The following is a 15,927-nucleotide window of genomic DNA, read 5'->3' as shown; positions in this document are numbered from 1 at the left end:
CTTTTTTCTTGCATTTAATGTCCTATCTATGCTTTGTCTTTGTCTCCTGCTTTTTAAATGTCCTTCCCCCACTTTGTATCTCCAACAAGACCCCTGTGTGCGGGTGTGATAACCCACGTAGCACCCATGTCTCTGGGATTTATTTTGAGATCTGCTGCTTGTTTATTTATTTCCCTTTTAGCACACCCAGCAAGGCCTGCGTGGCAGGAGATGTGAAGGGAGGTGATTATGGGAGACTATTTCCCCTCGCTGCTCATTCATGACAAACAAAGAGCAATGATTGATGATTAAAAATGCATTCTCTGGGCTTGTTTTCTTTTGTTTTACCATTATGGAGATATTATAAATACTGAATACTAATCAATCCAGACCTGGCGGGACCTCACAGACCTTCTGCAATCCCTGGGGTTCGCTCTTCCTTACAACCTCTGCAGCTTTCCCTTCCCTCCTTTGTTTCTAAATTAAACACCTAGAGTCCTCCATCCCAACCAAAAGGGATTAGGTTAACTTTGGATGAATTTACAATGTCTTTCTGGACCGGCTGGGCTCCTGCTTCTCCCAAATAGCCATACTCTCCCCTGCAGGGACAGTCTTGAGTTCAGACACCCTGGCATTTCCCTGCCCTTTTTTGCCCTGCAGTGGGGTGAAAACAGAAATTCACTCAGATCAAAGGAAAATTCCTCTTATTTACGAAGCCCAGAGTGCCACGAATTTGTTTTCAAAGTGGATGCCTTGTGGAGAGGAGAAGAGATCAGGAAGTCTCCTCTAAAAAATTCTCATTGTTGCTAGCAGTGAGGCTAGATTTATCCCTGGGCATTTCTGTGCAAAAGCCAGAGTGCCACATCTGATTCCGCAACATTACACAATGTCCAGATAAACAGCAAACTCGGTGGTGCTTGCATTCTTTTATCTTTATTCAGTCAAATTAACTGCTTTCTCTTTCTCTTCCCGCATCCCCCCCACCTCGCCTCATTCTCCCTCACTTATGCAAAATAGAGACACATTGCACTGGCCACTGCAAAAATTGATCAAAATCATCTATCCTAACTGAATGAGAAGATTCCCCTTCACTTTGGCCAAAACTACTACTTTTCTCTAATCAGCTATTTCCTGTGAGATTTTTCCCGTGTTCTGCTCCCGGCTGAAGTCAACATTAAATCTCCCACACAGCAAAGCTCCGACTGACTCCAGTGGGAGCACAGTTAGGCTAAGGCTAAGCTTTTGCAAAAGTCCCCGCCAGAGAGCAGATTGAGGTCCCTCTTCTGCTCTTTACCACACATGGGCAGAGCCGTGGTGCTGACAGAGACCCCACGAAGCCAGCAGTGTAACAGCAGCGCAAGGGGTTGCCCGTGCAGCTCAGATTACTGAAAATAAACTACAGTGGGCACTGACATACATTTTTCTTAATATGCTTAGAACCAGCCCAGGAATAGCTGAGCTCAGCTGGAGCGTATCAGGAAGGAGAAGGAAGAGAATCTGAGCTGGGCTAGCAAGAAATTTTAGTCTGAACCATATGGCAAGAAACTGCAGTATGTTCTTATCTTGAAGCCTGAGGATTTATTTTATGCACATAATTCCCTGATCATCTTGATGCAGCATCTCTTAGGAGGATGGTGTTACACTATCTAACCACCACTGCTGGAAGTTGACAATCTCTCTATCATCTTAACATTCTTAAATAATTTTAAATATATATCTGTGTTTATAAAATATCAAGGGCCTGATCCCATTGAAGTCTGGGGAAGGAGTCTAATCAGTTTCAGTAGGCATTTGGATCAAGCCCATAGATGTTCACTACTCTTCCCTTTTTAAATATTGTATCTCTGCATTACATCTTTGCATGCTACTCTTCCCTAGCATGCACAGGATCTTCCTCTTCCTTTGAAATCTGTGAAAATTTTCTATGAGAACAGCATTTCTCTGTAATCTGTGTTCAAAAATGGAAGCCACTGCTCCCAAGTAATGAGGGAGCCTAACATGCTGATTCTTAGTCAATACACTTTATTCCTCTCTGTCTCCAAATTTACCTCTTCTCCCCCTTCCCAGAGCAGCGTGAAACCAACTCACAGTGAAAGGGGCTTTGCAGCAGGTAATGATAATTAATATGCTTCAGGTTTTTTAGGTTAGGCTTGAGTCTGCAAGCAACCTTCAGTTGCAATGTAATTACCACCAGTTCACCAACAAATTCTGTTTTGTAGACTTGTTTCACCAGATTTAACACACAGATTGATTCAAGTCACTCTTTGGTGAGCCTCTGCAATGGAATTAAATCTTTACACAGTGGTCTGTTCAAAGGAAATATTGTTATTGCTATCTTTTCAAACATATACACTTTCACCCAAAGATCCTAACTCTTCTGGCAGTTTATTTCAATGATACCACTTAGCATAAGCTTGGCAGAGAAAGAAATGCGTGTATATGCACGTCTATATGTATATGTATGCACATGTACTACACCCACACACACAAGTTACTAATCCATTGGCTGATGTATTTATGGCTATTTTGCTTATAAACCACTGCCCTCTAAGAAGCTTAAAGCCGCCTTCTGCAACCACGGGAGATGCTTGCCTCAACAGCAGAAGTTGTTGAAGCACTTCAGAAAGAGAAAAGACTCAGTCTGTAACCTGGTTGAGGTCGGTGACCTTCATGCACACAAAGAATCAGTTTAACAGTCCAGTCCAGACCCGAACCGCCTGTTTGGAAACATTACCTTTAAGTTTTGCTTTCCTTGCTGCCTGGTTAATGCACTACCCAACCCATTCCTCTGCAGTTACAGTGACCCCCAGAGGCCAGTCCCAAGGGACAAGAGAACGCACCCTTCCCTCTGCTTTCGGCTGATAGCCACTCATTTCTCTCTTCTTCAGAAGGTTTTTCTCATATTCCTAACTCTCACGAAAAACAGACCATGTTTGTTTTTAGGTAGCATGGTAAAGCCAAAAAGCGTCAGTCAGAAGCTAGATCAGAGAATGAGCCTGGAATGTTTCTCTGGAAAAATGAACCTAGAACCTGAAAGGGAAGAGATGGGAAATACTGCTAAGTCCCACCTGGATTCATTTGCTAAAATCAGGGCAGGACTGCTTTCTGCTATGTGCCTACCAGTGTGAAGAACAGAGGCTGGGGCAATTCTTCAGCCCGTGATATGAAAGGGGTCAGACAGAAAATCACACTGGTCCTAGGAATATATGAATCAGATTACAACGTATGACGCCACTGCACAGTACAATGCTGGTTTAAGATACCCAAGCTACTGCTGAATAAGTACAGCAAGCAGTGGAAAATTATACCAGACAGATCACTGTACTAATAGAGCTGTACTCTTCTGATATCAAGCTAGCTCAGGTATCTCTAAGAGGCACTATGCTGTGCAGTGCACATATGTACTAAATACTGCAACTGGTACTTCTACTATTTTGCTACTCTGTACCTCAGCATCCTCATCTGTAAAATGGGGGAAAAGATCACTACCACATCCAGAAGGAGCTATGAGACTTATTGGATGTTTTTTAAGAGCCCTGAAACCTCAGAGAAGGGCAATTTATTGTTCTTATTTTCCTGTGATCACACTATTCCCACAGGGATTGTTTATTTCTCAGCTCTGGGTTTCAATTTATTTATTTCTCATTGTGTTCTGGGTTTCCATACAGAGCAATTTCCACTAGCAAAGACTGAAGGGACTATTTTCCCTTTCCGGCTTCAACTTAACAAACTTACAGGCTGATAAATCCTCTTGTGAAAATCCTACAGGGTGAAACAGGCTACAGATCAAAGGGAAGGAACATTTGTCCTCTAGTATGATACCAATACCAGCAGAGCCTCCTCACCTTCAGAAAATGATCCTTCATAAAAGCTCATGTCCCACCCTCCCACTCTCAGTTCCCAGATCCAGACTTCTGACTTTGCCACACATTTCTGCCACCCAGAACTGCCAGTGGAATCCGCCTTTATTGGCACTAAAGGTTCAATTTCCTTGTGAAAGACACCTCTGAAAACAGCAGGAAACGAGCTAGCAGAGAGAACAGTACTGGATCCCAGGCTCTGTTTGGTATTTGGAGCTACAGGTCATTTGTGAGCTTGGGGAGAAAACCCAACCAGCTCCATGTAACCGGGCCTTGCTCCACCTGGGAATGCCATACAGAGAGCGGCCACCTCAGTGCACTCTCAGTCTGTGGGGTACTTGGATCTGTGCAGACTTTCCTTGTCTCTGCTTTGGTCTGGTTCCAGGTAGCTCTCCTTCCTGTTCCAACAGCACAAACACGCTGTACCTGAGACACCTATGGAAATACAAAGGTCACTGCACTGCTGTGTGTGAGTGTTTGTCAGAGCTTGTTCTCAGGCAGAAGAAGGGACACTCAGCACACCCAAGGACCTGCTTTGGAATGATCTCCATGTGACGCATTCAGTCCTGGGAGAAGGTGAAAGCAGAGTCCCAGGTACCCCCAACTCAGTCTTGCTCCTTCCACGTGCAATTATTATAAATGCCTCACAATGGTCTCGGGCCCAGTCCCAAAATCCCTGCTCAAATTCAGGTATCAGGAAAGCTGCTGAAGTTGAATTTGTACAAAACCTGACCAAAGGAATCAGGGTATAGCTCTTGGATGTAAAATGGCTGGGCCATTTATACAGCCAAAGTCAGACAAGATATCTAAGGTGGGAAGTGTCTGACATCTTTGTATTTCACTTGACTCCAATACACATGGCAGCCACGGACTAGAAGAGTAGCTGAGCACTTGCTTAACCAGAAGTACTGGAAAAGTCCCAAGTGGTATCAAAGAGTTTTGAGCAAGTATTGAACCAGCTACTTTCAGGGGTGTATCTCACATTCTTAAGTCCTGGATCATGATTCACAAACACAGCTATTCCCTTCAGTGGATTTAGGGGAAAATTGTGAGTTTTGTTTTTGCTTACCTATCCTCTGTTATTAAACTTTTTCTCTCTTGGACCATTACGAAGTAATCTGGATGTCCACAATTGGTTCATGTACTTGAAAAAGTAGATATTATAGTTATGTCATGAAAATTTGTAGGAAAAGTTTGGGGATTGCCTGTACACTAAGGGTATGTGCAAATTATCTCAAGTGGCTGAATGATTACAGCTTAATGTTCCCTTCTACCCAGCTGAGACGCAGTACCTGACCATACTCCTGACCAGTTGCAACGGTAAAGTAAAATATATTTGTCTCAACCAACATAAATGCCAACATGGTTCAACCAGGCAAATTTTACTCTGGAACTGAACTGATAATTACTGTAGCAACTTCACTAGTAACCTATTAAGCTGAGGTTTGACTTGAATCTTACCCTAATACCAATAAATTTGCCTTGGTGCTATTGGAGACACACTGCCTTTCCATGGATTGAAACAGTTTATCAGTTTGAATGGCTTGTAATGATAAACCGGGTTATATAATGGTGCATACCAAACTGTCCCCAGCAGACTTGCACCAGTTCATATAGCCAGGTTTTAAAATCCTGTGTTTAGTTGAGGAGCTCTAAATTTTAAACCTCAGTCTCCCTAAGACTTAAAGCACACTTACTCAATGCACATGCAAACCAGAGCAAACTGGGGTAACTTCCTGCAGGTGAATGGAAATCCAGTGCAGACTAAAGTAGCCTTTGCCTGTTATTAAAATTAAACTCTGTGATAATCAACACTTAGGGCAAGCATCTCGAAACTGACTGTGTAATTTCAGGGGCTCAGTGGGAACAACGATCAGAAATCCCTGTAGGCACTTTTATAAAAACACCCCCTGTGAGTGTAGCTAAAATGGAGAAAACAATTCAGGTGAAAAATTAAAAGGAAAACTCTAGAAAGCTTAGGTGAGACACAGCTGCTAATCAGTCCAAAAGGGTGGGGAAGATAATTTATTGCTATAAAGTGGACTTATGTTCCCTTACCTGTGAATGTTATCATCTTTGATAAGCCATATGCATGCATATTTTATATTTCTATGTTAAAAAGCAAAGTACAATCTTATAATAAAAAAAAAAAAAAGCTCAGTAACTGCAAGGCCAGGTTGCCCATGGAGGCAGGTGCGTGTGTTAATGAAACGTTCCTTCCTCCCTGCCCCAAAGAGCCTGCCTTTATAGCCTGGTCACGAGCTGAAGTTACTGTAAACATGGCCTTCTAAAGTCACCAAAAAAGTTCAGCACCCCTTGCAGGAAGGATCAGTTTACACCATCTAATTTTTCTGTCTGACTAATACATTAAGTCAGATATCGTTTCCTGCTCACAGACCGTTTATCCATTCAACCAAGCTTTCTCCCTGTCCTCTTCTGGATTACTTCTTGAATCTTTCTGCCCCTTTTCTGTTCCCTGTTTTTCCACTGTGCTCATTATTTTTCATATAAGCCATTTCCCCTGAGCTTTTTCCAATATGAAGCTGAACACCTTTATGGGTATCTGCAATTCCCTCTGGCCCAAATCCTGAGAGACCCATTCAGTTTATATTCTGGAAAATTTCTACCATAGTCACTGGGAACACTGAGCTTCCAGCACATCTCACGATCTGACCAGCAGAAAAAACTCAGTTATCCCATCTGCAGGGAGGAGAGTAAATCAGTGGCCAGGCTCCAGAAATGGGGATAAGCTCACTGTCCATCAGTGACGAGTGCACAAAATCCCCACTACAACAGCGAGGAATGGGAGCGCTCTGTGGTGTGCACGAGTCCCTGGGCAAAGAAGCACAAAATACTCTTTCCTGCTACACTCCTGTGCTTACATAGCACAGAACAATTTCTGGGCACAGAATGGCTGTTGCTCTACCAGAGACGTTAGGCAAAACACTTAGGATTAAGGGAAGGCAAGGAAGAAGGGGCTAGTTTTAAAAAAGCAAAGGTTGCCACTATGGTGAGAGAACAGTATCATAAAGTGCCTGCAGCATTGTACTGGTCTGCTGGGAAGGCTGCTGGGAAGCAGGCTAGTTGTACTTCTCTGGGAAGCGGAGAACACTCTGTATGTGCTGCCCACACATCCATACTGCCCACAGGGGGCAACAGTGCCCAAAATATTTGAAGATGGGCAAAATTTAATCAACCTCAGCCCCCAACAAGGGGTGGCTCTGATCCAGACACCTGTCCACTCACCATGTCTGAATTTGGCTTATTCTCAATGGGCCAAATCGGGCAGGCTTACTCCAGGAAATCTACCACTGATTTCAGCTGGATTTTACAGCCCCCCTGGCCTAGACCTGAGCAGCTTGCAGTGGACTGTGGTGGGTGTCTGCTTCTCTCTCACTGTGTCACGGGGCTTGAAGGAGAGGGTGTCCTATTAGCTCATATGCTGTGAGGCTGCAGCCCCTTGGATGATCCTGGCTGGAATTTCACTAGTCCCAGTAAAGCTCCCTGCAGACAGAAAGGGGAAATAGCTCTGCGCTCTGTTCCCCTCCTGCACCCAAACATGGTATCTGCGTCCAGGGAACAATGACTTAAAAAGGACTTCAAAAACAGGCATTATTTGTCATCTGGAAGAGCTATAAAAAGAAACACTTCTCAAGTAGTGAGTGTGAATACCATTACTTTACAGATTCAAGGGAAAAAAAGCAGATAACCTTGGGGAGACCCGACCTTCAAACAGGTTCAAATAACTTTACCACGCTTTCCCTTCCTCTCTCCTACACAAGCACAAAATTACATACATGCACATGTTCCCGCACGTATATACTCCCATGTAAACACAAGTTTGTAGACATGCATATGCCCTCTCTCACACACACACAAAAAGCCGCTTGCACATGTTCTCTTGCCCAGGCACTTGCCCACATTCACACGTTTCCACACATTTTTCTGCAATAGCACTCTCATGTGCGCGCACACCACCACCTCCCCCCTCCCTGCATAATACGCAAACACAGTATGATAACTGCAGGAGAAAGATCAGACCTCTCAATGCTGAGTGTGTTGGAATTTATTTTGGAAAGGAATTCCAGTGTTTGTTCCATACCCAGAGTGTTTGGATCATCAGAATATAATGCCGTGAATTTACATAGTTAAAAATCAGACTACCTAAAAAATAAAAGCCCTTACTTCTGCAGTTTCCTGTCCCTTCAAATCCAGCTTTCTAGGCAGTCTGGATCAGCAACAGATCCTAACAATACTTTCGGAGAGAGGTGCACGCCTGTCTGAGGAGATTCGCTAGCTGTGCTGAGATTCACATCCAGAGCAGACCTTTGCAGGATGGTGCTATTGCAGTCAAGCCCTCGATCTGACACTGGGGCAGATCTGCGTGCCTGGTGTCTCTTGCACTCCTCATTTTGTGGCTGGCCACCTTTATGCACTTTGCATATGCTGGGGGTACATCAGCTACACCACACATCTAGCTTGTGATCATGCAAAGTACCAAAACCAAGGAGGAGGTTCAGAACAACTCAAATTCTCAAAGCTGGAGGGTATGGCTACCCACTATGTCCTCTTTTTGCCAGAGTCAATTGAGACAAACGTTCTTTTCTACAATTTTCAACATCACCTGAATATTCTGCTCAGGTGGGACCTGCTTAAGTCCTTGGCAATGCTAATAACAATGCTGTCTGCTCCTCTTACTTCCTTCTACGTGAGTACCTCAAAGTTCAATGCACATACTCAGTGGCCTTATTCTCTGGTGTATTTGGCACCTTGACTATACGGTGATTTCAGCTTGAGGTACAGGTGTTCAGTAGTTCAGAAAATCGGATCCTACCAGCTCACCTCACAGCACAGAGATAGACAGTGGTGAATTTCCTACCCTGGCCTGTTATCTCAGATAAAGTAATTGTACTGTGGTACATGGACGTGGCGTATGTTTTGGAAATAAAATCTGATATAAAGCACTGTATTATTTCACGAGTATGTTAACCAAGGAAAAGAATGTGGAAATGTTTTCCCTCCGACTGTAAAGCAGTGGCACAGCAGGGTGAGGAACTCAGAAATCCTGTTTCCTAGATCCTGCTATAATCATTAGATAATATACAGTGTCCCTCCTTCTAGGGAAAACAATGATTTCATCCTTTCCATAGAGGGTGAGTTTAGTGGAAGGTAAGGCTATAGCCGGCTTTGCATTTGCTTCTACTGCAAAACCAGGTATACTGCTGCACATCTCGTTTGGAACTCACTCACCTTAATTTCAAGAGACTGGGTAACACCCATGCTGAACTTTCCCTTTCTGTGGTTTAACTCTGATCTGCATCATTCTCTGGGAAAATGCAATGGAATCAATAAAATTACTCTACATTTTACCTATTGCCACAAGGTCTAAAATTCAGTGCTTTGTGAATTTTGGTGGCATTTAGCAAAAATTTCATGTCAGCTAGTAAAAATAGCCCCATTCAGGCAAAAGAAATCTAGAAAAGAAATTTAGTGTATGGCCACAGTTCTCAAAACTGCAACAAGGAAGAGAAACATTGGGGTTGATGTCCTGCTAAGATCCTCTCTCAGATGGGAGTAAGCCTAGGCAGCACTATGCTAGCTTTCACCATCTCATGTGTCTTTTCAAGGTTTGCCTGAAGGCTGGTAAAAGGCACTCGTGAGTGTGAGAGCTACCTGGCTGACTCTCTACCTGCAGTCATTGACATCTGGGAAAAATCATACTTGAATTTAAAAGGCATGAGGTGCTACTGTGGCCACGGCAAAGCTTCTTTCTCATGCTGTTGTACTTGCCATAGGGGACACATCAGCATTTATTGCATGGCTCCATGCAAAAGGGGATGGTTGCACAGCAGAGAGAATACAGGGCAGGATCAGGTGCTCAACCGCTTATTTCTGCTGTCTTCTGTGAGAAGAGAGGAAAGGCCTTTGTAGGGTCAGACAGCAACTGCGAAACTCAGGATGAAAACCCACAGCCCAGTTCCACCTGCCTCCATACACACCCAGAAACCTCAGCTGCTGGCTCCCTGCAGCTGCTGCTGAGGCTCTGAGGAGTCACAGAGTAAAAATCTACTTCTGGAGCGCCCACAGCACAGGCTGGCTTGGGGCTGGGGTGGCAGCCACTGGAGTGAGAGCCACTGAAGTGGTCCTGCTCTGTCACACAGGGCTCTGCAAATCCACAGGGGCTCCAAGGCCCAGGTTTTAAACTGCATTTGCTGTCCTGGAGAGCTGAGATGACAGTGCTCCAGCACCAGTGCTCTTTCTGGCAGTCACAATGCAGTGTTTTCTTCAGTTCACAACTGAAACCAGCCAAGCCATCCAAAACCTGGTAAAGACTTTTCTCACTCCTGCTTTATGTGGCAACAGTACAGCTGTCCTTACAGAACAGACTTACCTGCTCTTCAGTGGGTTTGGCAAAGGGAGAGATCACACCTTTTGTACTTTTATTGCCCCCTGCAAGGGAAGCAGTTAGGAAAATCAGGAGGTTGGAAGGAAAGAGAAGACAGACTGCAAGGCCAGTCTGTTGGTAACAGAGTTTCTGCTGCTGGTGTAAAAGGTCTTATCTTTCCATAAACTTTGACCAGAGAGAACTGAGCTCCTGTGAAAATGAGAAGCAATGTCAACTGTCACATGAAATATGTCACTGAGAAGAGTTGTTTGGACTCTGAGAAGCTCTTTGGGTCAGAAAGCAATGCCTGGCCAGTGAAAATGTTCCTACTGGCCCAGACATCGATAGAAATGTCTTTACTGCCTTTCAGAGAGAGCAAGAACACTCCATGGCCTGGATGACTGCTAGAAATACCTGTCTTGGTTAACTGCTACAAAGGTCATTTCAACTTGTAAAACAATGGGAAGATCTCTCTCAGTAGGTCTGGCTATCTAGCAGAGAGCCCCTTTTGGCTGGAGAGTCAGCCAGAAAGGCCTGTGCCTTGCTCAGTGTCAGAGTATTTCCAGCTTTAGAACAGAAATGATGTTGAGACCTTCACAGTTTGCTCCAGAGGATGTGACAAAAGGTCTCCAGCAATCTTGTGAATGGCCAGTTGTGTCACTGAGCACTGCCTGCCTCTGCTGGCATCATGGATGTGATAAAAATCTTGCAGTGGAATGGCAGTGAAGCAGAAATTTTTAAAAAAAAAAAAAAAAACACAACCCACTCTAGTGCCTGACATTCTTTTTAGGATGCCAATAAAAGATAATGTTACCTGTAAAATGTGCAAGCTGCTTCTAGCACTGCACCTCCCTCCTCTCCTACACCCTTCATTTGAATTTGTACTACCCCTGCAGTGGACAGAAACACAGGAGAAAAGAGCACCAGGGCAAGAATGTCACAGGCAGACCCTCAAGACTAGATCAACAGTTAAAGGAAACAGTCAGTGAGAGGGGTGCTCAGAATCCGACAGCTTTGCCTCCTGCACCATATACAGCCTTGGTGGTTCCAGGGAAGCTTTTGCACTCTCTGACTGAGTTTTGGATCAAGCTTTGTCTCAGTGGATTTTTTTCTAACATCCATGTCAAATATGGGACAGGTATGAGAAAAGATGGGGAAGATTAGACTGGGAGAAAGAAAACACAGTCAGCATAGTAGAGCAGATCCACTGTGTCAAATTCAGCTCTGAGAGCGCTCCAGTGGGTTGCGTTTGTCCCAGTGTGAGCCGTTTCAGCTGCCTCACACTCACGCATAGTGAGAAGTTCAAGGACAAATGCTTTGATTTGGAAAAATCCTCCTGTTTGCCAGAGACAACCTATTCAGTGAGGTGCTCAGAAAGTTTGGCTGCACTTCTTTTTGGTTCAGTTTTCCTGTGCATTTGGGACGCTCCTGCTATTGGGATCTCCGTATGTAATATAGATTAAATACGACTTTGTGCTGATGCAGTGAATTTCATCAGAGGATCTCACAGCGTTTGCAAATTAATTAATTAAACTCTCATGGCACCCTACTGCTAGTATCACCATCTTATTTAGATGGCAACGGAGGCACTAAGAAAGAGCTGTCTTATTCTGGACCACCCAGAAGGTCTGCAGAAAAGCTGGGAAAAGAGCTCTGCAGGCCTGATGCTAAGTCCCTTCTTCCACCAACTCGACCATTTCCCTCCCTGCCCATTATCACACAGGCTAAGGATCTCTGTTGCAGCCTAATATAACACGAAATAGTTCAGTAGAGGAGATTTTTGTGGGAGGATACAGAATTGCTTTTGGGCAGCAAAGTATGATGATCAGGAGGGGTCCGGGGGGAAAAAGCAGAGGTTTATTCCTTGGTCTGAATTGAATTGTACAGATAATGCGTACAAGACTTTTCTAACTCTGGCAGAGGACACCTTGGACTTGAGCTTTGCTGCTTTCATCTGCCTTGCAGTGCCTCCAGCGAACAGGATTTATCTGAAAGAGGCATTTTCCCTATGGGAAGCTGCTGTGGTGCCTTTAAGATTTGGAGTGATGCCCTCTGAAAGGGAAGCAAGAATATTTCAGAGGGACTCTCTCCTTCAGGAAAAAAGCCCAAACTGTGTCTTTCCAAGACAGGGTCAACTCCTCAGCCCTTTATCTGGAAGCACTTACTACACAATTAATGGAAGGAACTCTCATCAAATGAGGGACAAATCATAAAATTAGGGAGATGGAAATTAGGCATGGACAAATGATCCAGGTGCAGGGGAGATTTATGGGGGAGGTTGTATTATAGCTAATGATTTCTGCTAATGATCCTCCAAAGTATAAAGTGGCACAGAGCCCACTCTCAATGGGACGAGAGAAAATCCTGTGTGCAGAGTGAAGGGCATTCCTCTCGGGAGGGGAAGCTGGACCCACAGCACGGCAGTAACATCAGACCACTCTCTCCATCTCCTAACCCAGAGATGCTGGTTGTGGAACTCACCAGCCAGAGGGCTACGAGAACAGTGGGGGCCTCTCTGCCGTGATGAAAGTCACCCAAAAAGCAGCACCTTTTCCTGTGCCTCTCCCTCAGCTGCTTCCAAGAACCTCCTATCCCAACTCTTCACACTGTCTTCTTTTTCCTGAAAGTAGCTCCTGACACAGCACTCAACCAGATGGAGGTTGCCCTGACATCACCACCAAACTGAGCTGGAATCTCACTGCTAAAAATGTGGAGGGGGAACTGGGTCCTTCCCAGCTCTCCTCTCCCCTGCAACCCACATATCCCAGTCAGATAAACAATGGGAACAAAACAAGGTGGGTCAAGTTAAGCTCTGGTGTTCACCAGAAATGGTCTACCTCAAGCGGTAAGGCATTTCATTAACTCTTTCATTTTCTGTTTGAGAATCTCTCCTACGGACAGTTATTTCACCTTCCCCCTGCAGAGTAGCAGAGCTCCATCATAATTCTGAAAGCCACTGCTTTGACTCTAGGAGAGAGGAAGTGAGCTGTGTGCTGTTCACCAAGACTTACAGCTGGCACAGAGTAGATCTTTGCTTCCCAGCATTACATCCCTCCTTATTGCATTTCTCACCTGGAAGAGGCTGAGCCTCAGCCTGCAGCAGCTGCAAACTTTCCACACAACCAGAGCTCCTTGTGGCATCTGTACCAGTGTGGGCTTGCCTAAACCAGCCTTTCTCTGTTGTTCCTTCTACCAATCTTCCACTGATGCCCTCTGCTATGTCAGCCTCTAAGTCCTGGTAAAATCTGGGTCTAGAAGGGTTGGGAACACCCTTTGCCATCTTTTGTGATGAGGGGTGTAGTCCCAAGAAATGAGGCTCTAGAAAACTGGGCTCTATGCTTGGCTCTGCCCCTAGGCATGACATCCCACCTCTTAGTGCCTCTGTGAAAATAATAATCATTGTGAAATGAAAATAATGATCCTGACCTGCTTCACACAAAGCTTTGAGATCTAGGGATAACAACAACGAGGTGTTCTTACTAGCTAATCCAAGTGGAGGATGTTATTAATGATTTGTAACAATCAGACTCTCAGCAAGCAATTCAGCAACTATTTTCAGCCACAAAGGCAGCATTATTCCAAAACTTAAGAATGCTTTTCACAGGAAATGGAAATTATAGGATCTGAGTTTTTGGAAGAAAATATAGGATGGGAGAGTTGTAAGGGGGGTGGGGTTCCTTTCCTACTGTCCGGGAAAGTGAAAAAAAAGGACAATTAAAGCTGTGCTGCCCTGCGCTCCCCTGGGAGCCCCGTCCTGCCAGCTCCAGTGATTGGTAGTTCGGACTATTACTTCACTGTTCTTGGAGTAATAAAAATTCCTGGTGAGTTTCATTTGGAGCTCTGATCACGAATGGCACAATGATTCACAGAAATATGGGTAGCATTGGATGCCAAAACAGTACCAAGTAAAATCTGCTGAGCTGGTGGGTTCATGCATTGTGGGTTGTGTTCCGCCCCCCCCACCCCACCCCCAAGAGGAATTGGATCTATCTGCTACAGGGAGGAGATGAAAAAATGAGGGAATGGGGAAAAATGTAAGCAAGAAAGAAAAAGATTCAAGACTACGAAAGACAGAGGACATTGAGGTAATGGGAGTTGAGAGCTGCACTGAACACTGCAGGAGGAAATTGCAGTGGCTTAAATCAGTAGTCCAGTAGACATCTGGGTCATTGATGGATGTTAGCAACTGATATTGTGAAGTGATACATGTAGAAAAGACATAACAGAGATATTCTGGGTCTTAAGGTATACAGCAACCCAGGAGGGCTAAAGACAGCAGGAGAGAGTTAATCCTGTTTGTCCAATCTCTCAATGAGCCCCTCCAATCTCTACTAGCACAGGAGACCCCTCTTCAGGGCTTGTTTCTGTTTATGCCCTAACTGGATGCATCCTAAACTTGGACCACATAACAAGAAGCATCTCCTTCCCTCAGCACTGTCATTAATTACAGTCAGGGTCCTAGTCTAGTCTGTAGTTTGGTACAGAGTTTGCTTCAAAAGCCCTTTTGTACCCACAGCCTTTGAAGGAACAGAGTTTTTATAGAGACCAAAGAGAGCTTCAAGCCTTCCCCTCCTCCTGCTGGGAAGAGTTTCGATTAACACTGACTGCAGTCATGAGCCATACACCTCAGAGAAGTGTCTCAAAGAAAGGAAAAGATTGCAGGATTAATGAACAAGGAGAGAAGGGTGGTTAAAAATGAAGAATGTGGAAGAGAAAATGTTCCCTAGAATTATCTTTGTGTCTTGTTTTCTCTCTCCTGTGTATCTTTGCCCTCTCCTTAAGCCTGCCAGGATGAGGACTTCTTTGTTTTGGGGGTTTTTTCCCTATAGGATTTCTTGTTTCCTACCTCTTTTCTTTTTTCCTTTCTCCCTGTTAAGGAGGGAGGTTGAGCAGTTCTCCTACAACTAAGATGACATTCATTGTATTCATCTTCCCAGATCTGCTCTCACCCATTGCAACACAACCCCACACCAAGTGAAGTTCTCTATACCTGTGGCAGGGAAATAAGCCTTCATGAGACCCCGCTCAATATTTGTGATTGCCAGTCTATTTAAGATTCAACACTGATGGGCAGCAGTACAAAACATTTCAGATGGACAAACAGATGATTTTTTTCTGCTTAAATAGAAAACCTAATGAATAGATAAAGATGTTGTAAACTTCCCTTTCTTTTTATCAACCTGGTCTGGGGTTGGGTTTGTGCTCTGATTAAGGAGAATGAGCAGTACAGTCTGAACAAGATTGACCTGATGGGGAAAAGGGTCAGAGTGAAAATGGTCACCTAAAGCCTATAAATTAAAACCTACAGTCTAAGTACATTCTCTCCAATTCTTTCTCAAAAAAGAAAGAAAAAAAAAAACCCACAACCCAAAGCTAAATAACCTCTGTTTATTGTTATCACACAGCATGTCCAGGAAAGTATTTTACATACTGCCAAATTTTCTCTCTAGGTGCCTACACCTTTGCCAACCTGTGCAGTGCTCAGCTCTCCTACATTTTCCCATTGTGGAAATGGATGCTTAGCTGAAGTTGCTCTGCAGGGCTGACACGCTGTACGTACTGGCTCTGGTGACAGAGGAAGGTACGCTTTTCCCCACTCACCTCAAATCACTTCCAGAGCAACATTTCGGCATGTTATGAAGATCACATAGAGGTATTGCTTGGATAAGCCCTGACTAGCAGAGGTCCTTAGTGTCATTAGGT

Source organism: Gavia stellata, chromosome 27 (assembly GCF_030936135.1).
Source record: "Gavia stellata isolate bGavSte3 chromosome 27, bGavSte3.hap2, whole genome shotgun sequence".
Lineage (NCBI taxonomy): Eukaryota > Metazoa > Chordata > Aves > Gaviiformes > Gaviidae > Gavia > Gavia stellata.
Note: the sequence above shows the minus strand (reverse complement) of the source record.